Raw genomic sequence first — 13779 nt, forward strand, 5'->3', positions numbered from 1 at the left:
AAACGTTTTTGTTTAATAATCCCATTACTGACGGCTCATCATGTATAAAATGGTGCAGGAGGACACTAAGTTTTCACTTGTTAAAGGGAATCTCTGAGAAATAGTCGCTGCTTTTTGACACGAAGTGCATCCGGAGATTAGGCTCGAAAATAAAGCGGGGATTCGTCCGGCACAGAGTAAGTTGGCTGCTGCGTCCTGTATGCATTTTCTAACGATATATTGCCTGCTCATTAGAAGTATTCTCTGTGGTTTATATGTAGCCATTGTTATCGTACGGGATTGTTGTTGACCGAGAGGAGTGCATGTCGAAATGGGAGAGTGGGACTTGATGATTTTTAGGCGTCAGCTCCACTCGGACAGTTAGTCACTAGAGAGTCCAAAGTGAGAGTTTAAATTGACTTTGTAAGCGCAGATCTGTTCGATGAACAACAGCCCAATCAAGAAAAAACAATGTGCAATTCTGCGCATAGAACACGTAAGCATGTGATGTTAGGAGCAGTCAGCCTGGCGACGATTAAAGTCCCAGTGCCGCATCACTCTGCACATTGAAAGATGTCGTTTTTCAAATGCGAAAAGGAGACCTTGCACATGTCATAAATGTCGTTAAAGTGGGCACATTTTTAATGTAGGTATAATGGGCAACACCTGCTACATTTATGCACAATGCTAATAGGAACGAAACATTATTATTATTATTATTATTATTATTATTATTATTATTATTATTATTATTATTATTATTATTATTATTATTATTATTATTATTATTATTTTGTAGATTTGTCATCTGTCAACAAACACCACTTCCCATTACGTGTAGGTTATTTTTACGCATGCACGAACAACTGAAATATTCTACAGAGTCAATGTAACTTTCTATCATTATTATTTAGCTATTAATAGTTATAAAGTGTAAGTACTTTATCTGTGCCATGCGCTCCATATCAGCATCAGTGCGCTTTTACGCACAGCCGTCTGCCCGTTACCAACAGGTCTAAAATAAATGGTTCTTCTCTATGGATCCGTTCACATACATCTGTTTCAACAAAACCACCGTGCGCTCATTTACTTCGCTTTTTAACGAAACCATTGCACTAAAGGTCTCTCAGAAAAAGAAAAAAAAAAGATCTGAAAGAAAGCCAAGTGAACCAAAGTGAAAGCAAGAGAGCACTTTGAGGAATGCGCTGGTAATGGCTCTGTCCTGGTTCAGAGCGCTTTTGGGCCCAAACAAACAGGTGTGGAGAATCACGACAAGCGCGGAAGACGACAGAAAAGAAGAGCGGGCTTTGGGGACGAACGGAAGGACACGCTGGATTTCCCTGAGAATCGTCTCGGAGACAAAGGAGCCGGTTTTCTACAGGCCCCGCGCCTTTCATGTCTTTGTAGATGGATGTTCGGAGGCGTTCACTGTGTGATCTCCACCACAATATCAGACTCTTCTCTTTGGTTTACAGTGGATTCAACGGCCATTTATTTCTCCCGTGTTTGAATGTAACAATGGACTTAAATAAAATAAGGCGTTTCCTCTTCAGTTGTACAAGAAATAAAACAAAATAGATTTTAAAAATAAATAATAACAGTTGTGCTTTCCACATATAATTATATATATATATATATATATATATATATATATATATATATATATATATATATATATATATATATATATATATATATATATATATATATATATATATATATATATATATATATATATATATATATATATATATATATATATATATATATATGACAAAAACTAGGCTAATGAAAAAAAATAAAAAACTTAAAAAAACACTAAAAAAATAAAATTAAAAAAAGCAGAAAGCTTTTTTGTTTGGTGAAGGTGAGTGGTTCCTAGGTGATCCCTGAAGCTTCATACTGATCCAAAGGCACAAAAAGCTGACTTGGATCTTTTGGTGGAGCGGGGCCATGTTTGTTTGTGCCTTGAATAGGGGAGCTTATAATGGCTATGATGGCATCAGGATTGTCACCACAAATGGTCTGGGCGTAATGCGGGCCACGGTGACACAGGCTATTATGTCATTGGTCACGTCCCTCCACTCTTTGCTCCTCAGCGGGCCTTGAATGGGAGCGAATTAATCAAATGGTTGGAGAGAGAGCGATCAGCCAACTAAATGCACTTTGTGTCATGGTCTACAGCAATGTTGAGACCCCTGGCCCTATACCTGGCTGCACAGAATACACCGTAGCAGTAATGGTATTTTCGTTTTTGCGCTGCAGTCGTAGTGACCTTTGCTTAGACTTACATGAGAAAGAGGTCTGAACTAATGTGTATCCAGTTTACATGTGTTCAGAACAGGATCAGAAAAAAACAGACAAGAATAGGCTATTTCTGTGCTTGTATGTGGTATTTTTATTGTTATGGATGTGAATTCAACAGTAAGATTGTGATGGTCTGTCTCTATGCTACAACCTGATTTAAAAGCATCTATTTGAAAATTGAACAATTTACAGCTGCAATATTCTTGAGCCCTTTGCCTTCACGTTTGCCCTTATAAAATAAAAGGTATTGTCACATTTTATGCCTACAGTTAATGCACTAACCTGGATTTGTGGAATGAGCATAACCAACAGTGAGATGACCTAAAAAGAAGGCCATACAATAGCACAACATAAACTTAGCCACTGTGGGTCTGAGGTATAAAAAATATATTTTTTGTATAGTTCACACATTTAATATAGTCAATATTTGGATGCTTTCCAAACATACTGCTTCACTTAGACATGGCTATCTCCGTGACAGCTTCATGGTCATTCTTCCTTTTCCCTTTTCTTCGTATTTATCCTTTTGAGGTTGTAAAGTATCAACGCTTTTTTTAAACATAACTTGCCAAGAATGATGACGACATAGCATGCTATCTTAAAATGATACAGCATAGTGCTCCCACTTAATGTTCAATAAACCTATAGCAAGCCTTTGCGCATCATTTGGCCATCAAACCATTCAAAACGTCTCATGGGAGCCATACCCAAACTACCCTTACCCAACACGTAACACATCCTACTTTACAAATTGCTTTTATTTAGCGGGAGCACCTGCCACTCACATATGACATATCGCAGCGTGGACATAATTGGCTGATATAGAGAAGCGCTTGTGTTGGGCCGGAATAGGCTGAGGCTTGTGTCTGGAGACTGGACCCCGCTCTGCGCTGAGAACTCTCCGTGACCTTCGCCCTGGGCCCTCACAGTTTCTCAGCAGTCGCCAACAACTCTTGAATTCCATATTTCTTCTGCCCCCAAAAAGCCACTATTAGGGACAGAAATCCTTCCTTTTTGACAATTTAATAGTGCAAACTAATCATCTGTTTGACATGGGCCATTCATCTCCGCGCACGCAGACAATAACGCGCCTTTTTCCATAGGTTCGTCTGGATTCTGCCGTCAGACCAGTCTCTATTTTCAGATCAAGTGCACAATAAAAGCATTGTGACTGCTTAATGGCTATGTTTGTGAAGCCACCCAAAACCTAAATGCGTCTCTGCGCAAAGCCTGAGATATGAGTAGACAGACGGTAGTGCTTTGCCCGCGGAGCAAAGTGCTTGTTTGAATCTTAAGGCAATCAAAAATAAAACAAAAGAAAGGAATATATCAGGCTGCCTCAAAATGACTTAAACCCCCCAAGTTATGAATTCGTCTCTGAATCAATTTAGCGGTGCAGGCATTTTCCCAACATCCTCAAGCGGGAGTAACAAGACAGGCAAATTGATCCGGGGAGACCTCACCTCTCCGTGCGCCTCAATAAAAGAGACATCAGCCCCTCTCATGCCACTGTATAATTTTTAATATATATGCAATAAATGTTCAATTTGTTTCCAGAAATGACGGGAAATAATAACGTCAAAATTTAAAGCCATCCATTACGCACAAACAATGCCCATGCAAAACGAGCCCCCGTGATTAATTCATGGTTGAATTGTGTTGGATAAAGCAATAATGTCCTCCTATAACGTGTCACCTCAGACCACTCCACCACTTTTCTTTATGGTTTTGTTTTCACAATTAGCTTGCGTTATGTTTACAGTGGATACAGCTGAAATGTTCTGGATTCACCAAAAATAACATATTGCCAAAAATGACACATTGCCAAGTGAAATGCATTTATTTGCATTGCGTTTGCAATTCTAAATCGTCTACTGTTCGTAAGAAGAAGAATTTACTGTTTAGTTACAGTTGGGTTTTTATTGTACTAAAGGCAGTGATATTTGGGTCAACTATTTCAATAAATGATTCCGCCTAACAATTCTTGAATTAAAATATACACCGTACAGAAACTCAGTTACAATCATAAAGTTATGTTACAAAATTAAATTTAACAAAAGTTGCTTATGTAGAGAGGAACGAGGGGGAGGTGCTTGTCTACGCACTTGCCCAACCGCAGAGAGTTGACTCTTCAGATTATCACAAATGATCCAGACGCCGTGTATCCGTGCGTAAAGGCTGATGATAAATAACACGTGGAATGATCGCGTTTATCGCCACATTTCTCCACACTGCGGCTGTCATGGCGGCCCCACACCACACGGGAAAGCCCCGTCCATTATCCTCGTCTCTATTCTAGTGCCAAGGTTTTGTGTTAAATGTTAACAACTTGGCCCGATCCATTTAATCGCCAACAACAAATGTGTGTTGACTCGAACACTCGCCTCCATTGTGCCCATTATGCGCCTGCCCTCACTTGAAGATTTATGTATTTTTGATATTAAATTCCTTCTGTCATCAAGACTGCACTGTTGTTGACTTTTCTTGACCTGCTGACCCCGTTCCCCAAACTTTCCCATATTTAACGCGGGAGCCCTCCCACTCGTTTTGCGCGGCCGCAACTCGGCGCTCTTTGGGCCCTTTTGTTGGCATGTGCTGTTTGCACTGTTCTTGAACTTCAGTTCAGCCCTGTCTCTGCACTATACTCTAAACCCAGTGGAGCCATCTTCACAAAGTCACCGATTGTTCAGTGTGGTCTGGAGACACAAACCAGGAAACATTTTGGCACCACAGTTTCCCATGCCAGACCAAAGCGCATTTGTAATAATTTTATCATTGAACTAAACCTTGTGGGATAAATGTAGGTCACCATTGCCGGAGGTTCAGAGGTCAGAGGGAGCACCAAGCCGCGATACATAGTCCACAGTAATTCAACTATATGGTATTTTATTCAGAGTCCAATAATCAGTCCAGTGGTGACTACAAATAATGTAGACTAAACAAGAATTAAATAATAATAATCATTTTTAAAAATGCAGGACATGTTGAAATGAATAACTCGCAAGTGCAGTTGTGAAGTGAGCTTCTGGGTGGCATATATTGTCTTCCAAGTTTTTTTGCATAAGGGAACAGTTATGTGGTTGGTGGTGGCTGTCTATTAAAAAGCCTATTGTCTCCGAATGGCAGGGGCGCAATACATCTATTCTTTAGACCTATACAGAGCTATGCAATTGAAAAGGCATTACACATATTTATATATATGTTTCAAAAACAAAATGAGAGAACTAAAATTTGATATTGCTTTGCTTTTCTAGTTCTATATCTCTATTCAAACTTCAAGTGCCAGATAACTGATACTGACCCAATGATAACTGATGCCCACCCCACATCTGCCTGTCCCTTGCTCCCTACATGGCTCCCTCTGACTGCCCAGTGAGATAATTAGTTAAACAAACGCAGCTACTAATGATCCCACAGGCCTGCCGTGCTTTGGCCTTTTTGTTCTCCAGCTCTAGTTGTCCGGCAGGAAACTTGGCCTCCCTGACCTGGGCTATCATGGCTGCACTGGAGATGCCTGGACCGCCCTGTCCAGAGTCCAACTCTCAGGGGTTAAAGGGCAGTGGGAATCCACCACCAGCTGCTGGCACTGACACTGACCACAAAGAGCCCATATAGACAGCCTCATGGGGCTGTCAGTGTTGTGACAGTGTGTGCTGCCTTTTATTTACTCACATGGCATCCACAGGTTACAACCTACTGTGACATTGTGGATAAATTAATGATTACTAATGTGTCTTTCATTTGAGTATTTTACAGGTTGGCACAATATAGCTCTTTAAGCAGTATTTTTGCAATAGGATTTTGAAACTAAATGCAATAAATTCAGAGCTCAATGTGTGTGCGCAGTGCAGCATGATAGTGGTGTAGTGTGGTGAAATAGCTTCTGCTTTGATGGTTTGCTGAATGTCTCTTCCCACTCTTTATGCCATTTCACAATTAGAATCTGTCCTTACAATGCATTTGGGCCGGGCAAAAAACTTTTAGTCAAAGGTAAACCTCCTGGAAAGGTGTCATGTGGTCTTCAGCTGAAACACCTTCTCTGGATGACTGAGGACTGCACAAACAAAGGTATTCTATTTCATTGTATTTATCATATTTAACAGTTTGTTTATAACGGATAAGCCATGTGTTTTGATATTTTAAAATCTATTATGACCTACACAGAACCATCACTGTTGGTTGTTCTACTTCAGAACTCGATGATGAAGAGGTTGCTGGTGATGTACCCGCTGTATTTAAACGGAGATTATGTGATTCTGTATGGGTTGCGTTATGTGAGTTTCATTCATAAGTCGGCATTTCTGTGATCTTGTGTTGTGTACAGATGCCTGGGTATCTCTTACAGGTAGCGCACTGCGGTTAACACGGCCCCATTACGCGCTGTCATCCGTACAGCTCTCGGTGTTACTCGGACAATGTTTGGCCACTTAGGCGGCTAGTGTGCGCGCGCTCTCGGAGGTCTGGACACAAATGGATACTAATTGCGGGGACTGTACACTGGAGGGTTGGTGTGGCGCCCGCGGCCTCTCCATGAGCCGCTTGTCACTGTCTAATTGACAAGGCCGTGTCTGTCCGGGGAGCAGCTGGTGCCCCTCTGCGCCGCGCGCACCAGCCACTGCCCCGAGGAGTTTGGAGGGGAAGCCGTTAAGGGCAGATTTATTGAATCTCCCTTTGGGTACGCGGTATTAAGTACGCAATATTGGCTTATTTCCTCGGGAGCAAACAGGAGTCACACTGGTGGTATTAATAACGCGAGGTGCCAATTAGGGCAGACAGGTGACATTTCTACTAGCGTTATGAATCACCGCAAACAAGACAAGCGTGGGTAAATAACACTTCTGTAAAACACAAAGATTTAGCTTTTGGTGACAATCTGTGCACGCAAAATGGACGAGAACAGGGACCAGCTATTGAGAAACATCACAGTAAAATAATCACTTCATTATTGTGGCCTGTTTCCATCAAGCCATGCCTTTACGCACTGAATGCACGAGCAGGAAAAGCCAAGCGCGCATTGTCTCGGAGTGCAAGTGGAAAGGATTCTGCTGCACTTTCCCACTGCCTGTAAAGAAACGCTGTTTTTCTGCGCCTTTTGAACTGAAATCGCCACTTTTTCCCCTGGTGTTCTCCGGACGCGCTCCTTTCTTCGCGGGGAACAATGACAACAGTGGAGCACCCCGCCGGTGCGCCACAGTTGGGGATCCCCCGGGTTGTTTTGGACATCTTTGGATTTCATCAATCAAAATGACTGCAGTTTTCCATAAAAATGCAGAATTTGGTCGTGGAACCGAACAGGCAAGGTAGAAAATACGAAGCTGTCCTTCTCGATGATAAATGGCCATCCTTTGATTGAGCAAATAGAGAAATACGTGCCATGGTAGTGAGAACCAAGTACGTCTGATCCAATGAATCGCTACTGCACTTAACTCCACTTCCCACAATCTGAGAAAGCCATGAGGCAGCACATCCAGAGTGGACATGCCAGTAACTTTATTAAGGCCGTATAGATCTGAGCCTATTTATTGGAAAAGATTATGTAACTCACATTATGTACCTCAGCAGTGTCTCACTTTGCTCATATCCCGTGATAAGAGGAAGACGCGTGCGTGAGTGACAGATGGAGATGCTGCGGTGAACTTGTGATTCGGTAACGCTGCCCTTTACCGGGTTAGTGCAGGTGCAAACCACATCACAGCCATAAAGATCAGTCCGCGTTAGGCGCAGGCGGAGAGAGGACGAACTTCTGGAAATATCATATTGACCAGACACTGTTTTTCATTTAGTCAGTGTGTGATCGTTTGTGACCTTATACAAACCGTCCGCTATCAAAATAAACCTAGTCTTATGAGGTCTCTTGGTTCCCTGCCACAGCAAAACAGTTTGCTTGTAGCCATATGAAAATGCTATAAGCTCCCTCAGTCTCAAGTCAATAATGCAGTATAGAAGTACTAACCTAAGCAGCATTAATAAAGCATGAACAAAGACTTATTTCATAGTGTATTAAGACAAGGCTTATTAATTACTTTATACCTACGTAATAACTCTTCACCTCTTAATTAAGTATTCACTATCATTATACATTAAGCCTTATTATGTAGTTGTTATAAAATGTTACCAATGTATTATAACCATATTATATTTAACCAAATAAATATATTACATTTAAGTGCTTTTGGGTGTAATTGCTTATGTAATCATGTTCTATAAATGTGGTGTTTTTTATAATACTAGTCCAATGCTTTTGAATTCCATGTGAAAAAGCATATGACTTTGAAGGTGTCTTTGTAAAGGGCACTAATGCTAAGGATAATTATCCACTATTGACATATGGTCCCGCCTCCGGTCATAGGCCAACTCTGCCTGATTTATGGTGATGGAGGAAGCACAGGGCAAGATACCTTAAGCGCAAGTCTGTATTTCATATATTTGGGATTGACATATAGTCCAAACATATTTATGATTGTGTGTTGCTTATAGGTGTACACACATTTGAACATATATCAAAAAGGGTTAAAGAGTTCACCAAAGAAAAGAAAACTGGTAATCTAAAAATGTGTGCCCTTATGTTATTAGTTAATATTTATACATTTTATAACCATCATCTTTAAATGTTGAAAGATGCAAGATCAACTATGAAAAATCCATTGGAATTTGAGAGAAGCAGCAGTCTCAAGCTTAAAGCGTTATTAGCAATAACTATGTCTTGTCAATTGTAGTCTAATTGTGGACTTTCTTATCAGACTAATGTTAACAACAGTAGCTTAGGTGGGGACCTAAAGTTTGACAGTGTGATTCCTGCACTTGCCAGTTCATATTGTTGTTGTGTCTTTGGGGCAAGACGATTGGAGTGGCTTGTGGTATAAAATGGCAACAATGCCTCGGTCAGTCTGTCCCAAGGCACTGTGGATAGTGAATAGGAAGTAGTCTTGCTTTGAGAAGCATTTCAACCTTCAGCCATGTAAAATGTGAATTTGGGTTTCTAAACAATAATGAGTCAATAAAGCAAGTAAACCACATTCATTCTATGTATATCCACTCAACACTTTTATTGGATCTGCACCACAGTCTCTATAACAGTACATTCAATGCTAATACAATTATGTGACCTTAAAGTAGACATCTGTCAAAACATCAATATTCTTTGTGAAGGACTCTTTTGCATCCCTATAGGTTATTCAAGCATTTGTATTGTCTATAGGCCATATAATAATGTCACATTTAAGAAAGTCCATATGACCGGTTATACTACTACTTTACTCATTACACTAAAATATAGCTAAAGTGGGGGTATTTTACTTCTATGGGGTATTAACTGCTAACGAATGACATATTTAGATCACAATGCTACTTCTAACATGTTTTAAAAGAGCAACTTTCATTGCTCTGAGTCTCCCCTCTTTTTGCTCTCTGCGTTAAGTCACTTCCCCTTCAGAATGTTATCACAATACAATCAGTATGCATTCTGCTTGTGTACATTTTTGTATCATGCTTTTGTATATTTATGGAGAATTGTCGTATGGGACCATGGTTGGTGTAGGCTTGTGGGCTGAGCATTGCATGGAATCTAACCATAGGGAGGATTTGAATAGGGTCCGAGCGAGATTGCTAAAGTACTCAAACATGCCTGGATGACATCTAAAATCTCTTCAGGCATGTTATTAATGAGGGAGCAACGTTGGAACATGGTAGAAATCAGAGAAAAATCGATTTAAAAAATAAATAAATAAATTATATTAATTTTAATTTACAAAAAATCTTGGCTTTTAAAAATTTTGGTGAAGTTTATAATTCTACTTCCTGGTTGAAAACAGGCAGCTGGCATGATGTAGATATGATGTTAGGAAGCATACTGTTAACAAGGGCCAAAATGACAGCAAGACATAGGGAAGAAGAATATGCCAATAATTCAATAGAAAAATGAAACCGACAAAGAGAACAGTTATTTGCTAATGAAATATTTATTTGACATCCACTGTGATATTTGGGAGAAAACACCACAGTCCAAGATCCTCCTGACTCTCCTTCAACTGGAGCTCTTTTTTTTTGCCGTTTCTCTCCCTGCTCATCCATCTCTAGGGTTCCTTGAGGCTCTTCAGGCTCGAAATCCTGAAGATTTTTGAATGCTGAACAATGTTGAACATCATCTTGCTATTTATTTTTAGTCCAATGAGGTCCATTTGGTTAAGTTAGGTTTTGATGTTTTGGCAATGGGGATATCTTTGCCTCTTGCATCTGCCCATCACTGGGTTCGGTCCTTCGGCTTTGGATAAAAGTGGATTTATGCCTTTGCATCGGCTCTAAATGGAGGCCCCTCAGGCTTGTTAGTTTCTGTGTTGCCAGTGAGTTTGGGTTTGACCTGTGTCTTGTTAGACGGTTTGTCTCCTCTGCAGGAATAGTGTGGGAAGACTTATATTGGACTTTATTTTTAGACTTTAGTGACTGAGACCGGACTCTGACTGAAGGTTCCTCAGTCTTTTTATCGATCTGGCCCTTCTGCGTGTCTCCTTGTTCAGTTTGAGAATCATCTGTTTCAATGCACATTACCTCAGCCTCTTTTTCTATGACTTCTCTTTCTACGCTAAGTTATGCTTCTTTTTTGGTGTTGCTTTTTTGCATTTCTTTGCTTTTTCCTACCAGCTTTGATCGGGTTGGCCAGATCATTTTGGGTAGGTGTAATCCAGTTGGAATCATCTTGGGATTGATCTGCGTACTCTGGTGATTGAGGTTCCTCTTTGATTACAACTGTAGTCTCTCCATTGTCTTGAGTATGTGCATTGTCACTCAGACATTCATGGTCATTTGGAGGAACTATGATATTGGTGACCATCTCCACTTCAGCCACTTTACTGGGGTCTTTTGCTGAAGGTGTTGGATCCTCATTGTTTTTAGGTACTAGTGGTGCAGGGACAGATTCCTCTAAGACAATCTTCAATCTTTGTTTGAGTGTTTTTATAAGAGGCACTGCAAGCATTGGACAATATTGTGTGACGTTGGTGGTTGAGCCTCCATCTCTTTTCTCAAACTACTGGCTTTCTTCTGTTTGTTGAGCAACACTGATTTCAGCAACTACCTCTATTGTTATTCCACTGAAAAATATAGAAAAATAAATATTTACTTTTCATGCGCTTTTTTTGTGTCTACATTGCACAATAGCTATGATTATACAAATAAAAAAATACAACATCTTATATCTTCCGCTACTTCCTGTACCTTTGAACTTCTTAACTGATGTAAAACTATGATAAATATTTACTACAGATTCTATCCCACCAAAGCAAGTAATAATTACAAAAACATGAAAACCTGTCATATGCACTTTAAGACAACCCCGGTACATATAGCTGCAGTGGAGTGGCTTGTCTGTCGTCTTGAAGAATTGTTTAATTTCAGGGCCCGGGCATTTCCTGAGGTGAGCTGCTAATAGACACCTAATTGATGGTCCGAATGGCGTTTCCGTGCTCTCTCCCTTTATTGCGCCCGGCCGTCTGCTGTAAAATAGGCCTGTAATCTGATTTGGCCTATTCCTCCTGGAGCTGCATGAGAGCTCTGGGCTGCGTATGAGAGACAGGGGGGAAGAAGACAAGAGGGAAGAAGAAATCGTTATTAAAAAAGTTAGGCCCGCAGTAGAAATTCGACATAGTGTTGAGGTTTGATGAAAAAGCGCGTGCGGGTTTATCAGCTCCTGGCCTGCCTTGCGCTGTAATGGGTTTCTATGGCAACTTGTATGTTATTATGTTACGTGTGATTTTGGATATAACAGTGCAGTCCAGTGGGATATGCAGTCTGGAATACCAGCTAGAATTATAAATAAAAAGAAAAGGAAGATCGAAGATGAAATATTGTATATGTCACCTGGGGCAAACTATACAGTATGCTGGATTCTTAGAGCTATAGGTTTGCTTTATCAGATTGACTATTTTGGTTTTGACATAGACTCCTTGAAGGGCTCGTATTACGCTATTTTCTGATCTATGTTATAATGTTGTTTCCTTGTCACAAACATACCTGGAGCAAAACACTCAGTTCCACCTTGTGATGTCACGTGGCAATACAGGAAGTGCTTCACTCTGTTTTTAAACTCCATACATCTTCACTCAGATAATTTAGATAACTTCATCCCTGGAATTGCCAGTTTCTACTGAACTAAAGGTAAAAGGAGCTGTTAGCATGAATACTCCAGCTTCATGACATCACAATGTGGAACAGAGCATTTTGAGCTTTGGAGATGTACACAGACTAATATTAAAGTGCTACTCAAACATGTGTGAATGAAACAAAACACAATTCTGGGTATGTTTTTGATGAGGTAACAACAATACAACATGGCCAGAAGCTCATAAGATTCACTTTTGTTAATATAGGAACTTTTTTTTTTTTATATAATACTGTTAGGGCACGAGCAATAAATAGAGCACTTTAGGGTATGTGCAGTATTCACCTTATTCAGGAAGTAGCTGTGGGCGCCGCCATTGTCATTCGGGTTGTATTATTTTACATGGGGCTACTGATCTTGACAACAAATACATTCCAGAGGGACCACAAAGCTGTTTAAAGCTTCCCAAAGAATCGGTGCAGTGTTGACTTGTTGGTGCACATGAACATAGAACATTTTAGACAAATCAACCTACTTTATATCATATTTTAATGGCAAGTCCTTTCCCAAATTCTCCATTGAAATGGGATTCCCGCTTACCCGGAAGTGCCCTCACAAAGAAAGCAGAGTTTAGTTGCATTTACAGCAAAAGTGGGCGTGGTGGAATAAGGTCAATATCGGCATATTTTTAGGACAATGTACTGTAGCACATAAAAAAGAAAAAAAAAAAAGAATGAATGTGTATTGCATTTGCTTTGCCTTCCCGAGTCTGTGATAGTCCTGTTTGCTCCTGTCCTGCCTTGTGTTCAGTTTGCTGTCTTGCTGTCTTGTGTGTGATTTCATTGTGAAATTATTGTTGTTTCTGGTTGTGTTTTATATTAAGTGTGACTTTTTACAGCCTATTCTAAGGCAACCGATGGAAATCAGCTAGTGGCAAAAATCAGTATGTTAGAATATTCTGTTGCTTTTGTAAATAAACAAATGAATAAAACAAAGGCTATAATAAAACCACACTTATGCCAGAGGACCAGTTCAAAAAGTTATTTCTATAGACAGACCACTCATAATAATCTTTTTGCTATTTATTTATTTATATCACAATTCTATACCAAAATCCCAAGACTGAAATCTACCAATCACAACACCTCACTGTTATTGCTCCCTCTACGTCCATCACGTTTGTTATTACTGTGACTTTTAACAAGGTTATGTCTGCTTTCATGACTCCCCAATTCATATCCCAATAAACTCCCTCACATAGACCAATATACGTCAAAACCTCCACTGAGCTGTCAATCACCTACCCTCACTCTCTGCCTGTTCTTCTCCCACAGACCGCACTTCCTGGTCAGGCTGCGATTGGCTAGGATTGGCTGGTTGTCCGGGCGCGCTCATGGCAG

The sequence above is a fragment of the Periophthalmus magnuspinnatus genome, chromosome 10 (assembly GCF_009829125.3).
Source record: "Periophthalmus magnuspinnatus isolate fPerMag1 chromosome 10, fPerMag1.2.pri, whole genome shotgun sequence".
Lineage (NCBI taxonomy): Eukaryota > Metazoa > Chordata > Actinopteri > Gobiiformes > Gobiidae > Periophthalmus > Periophthalmus magnuspinnatus.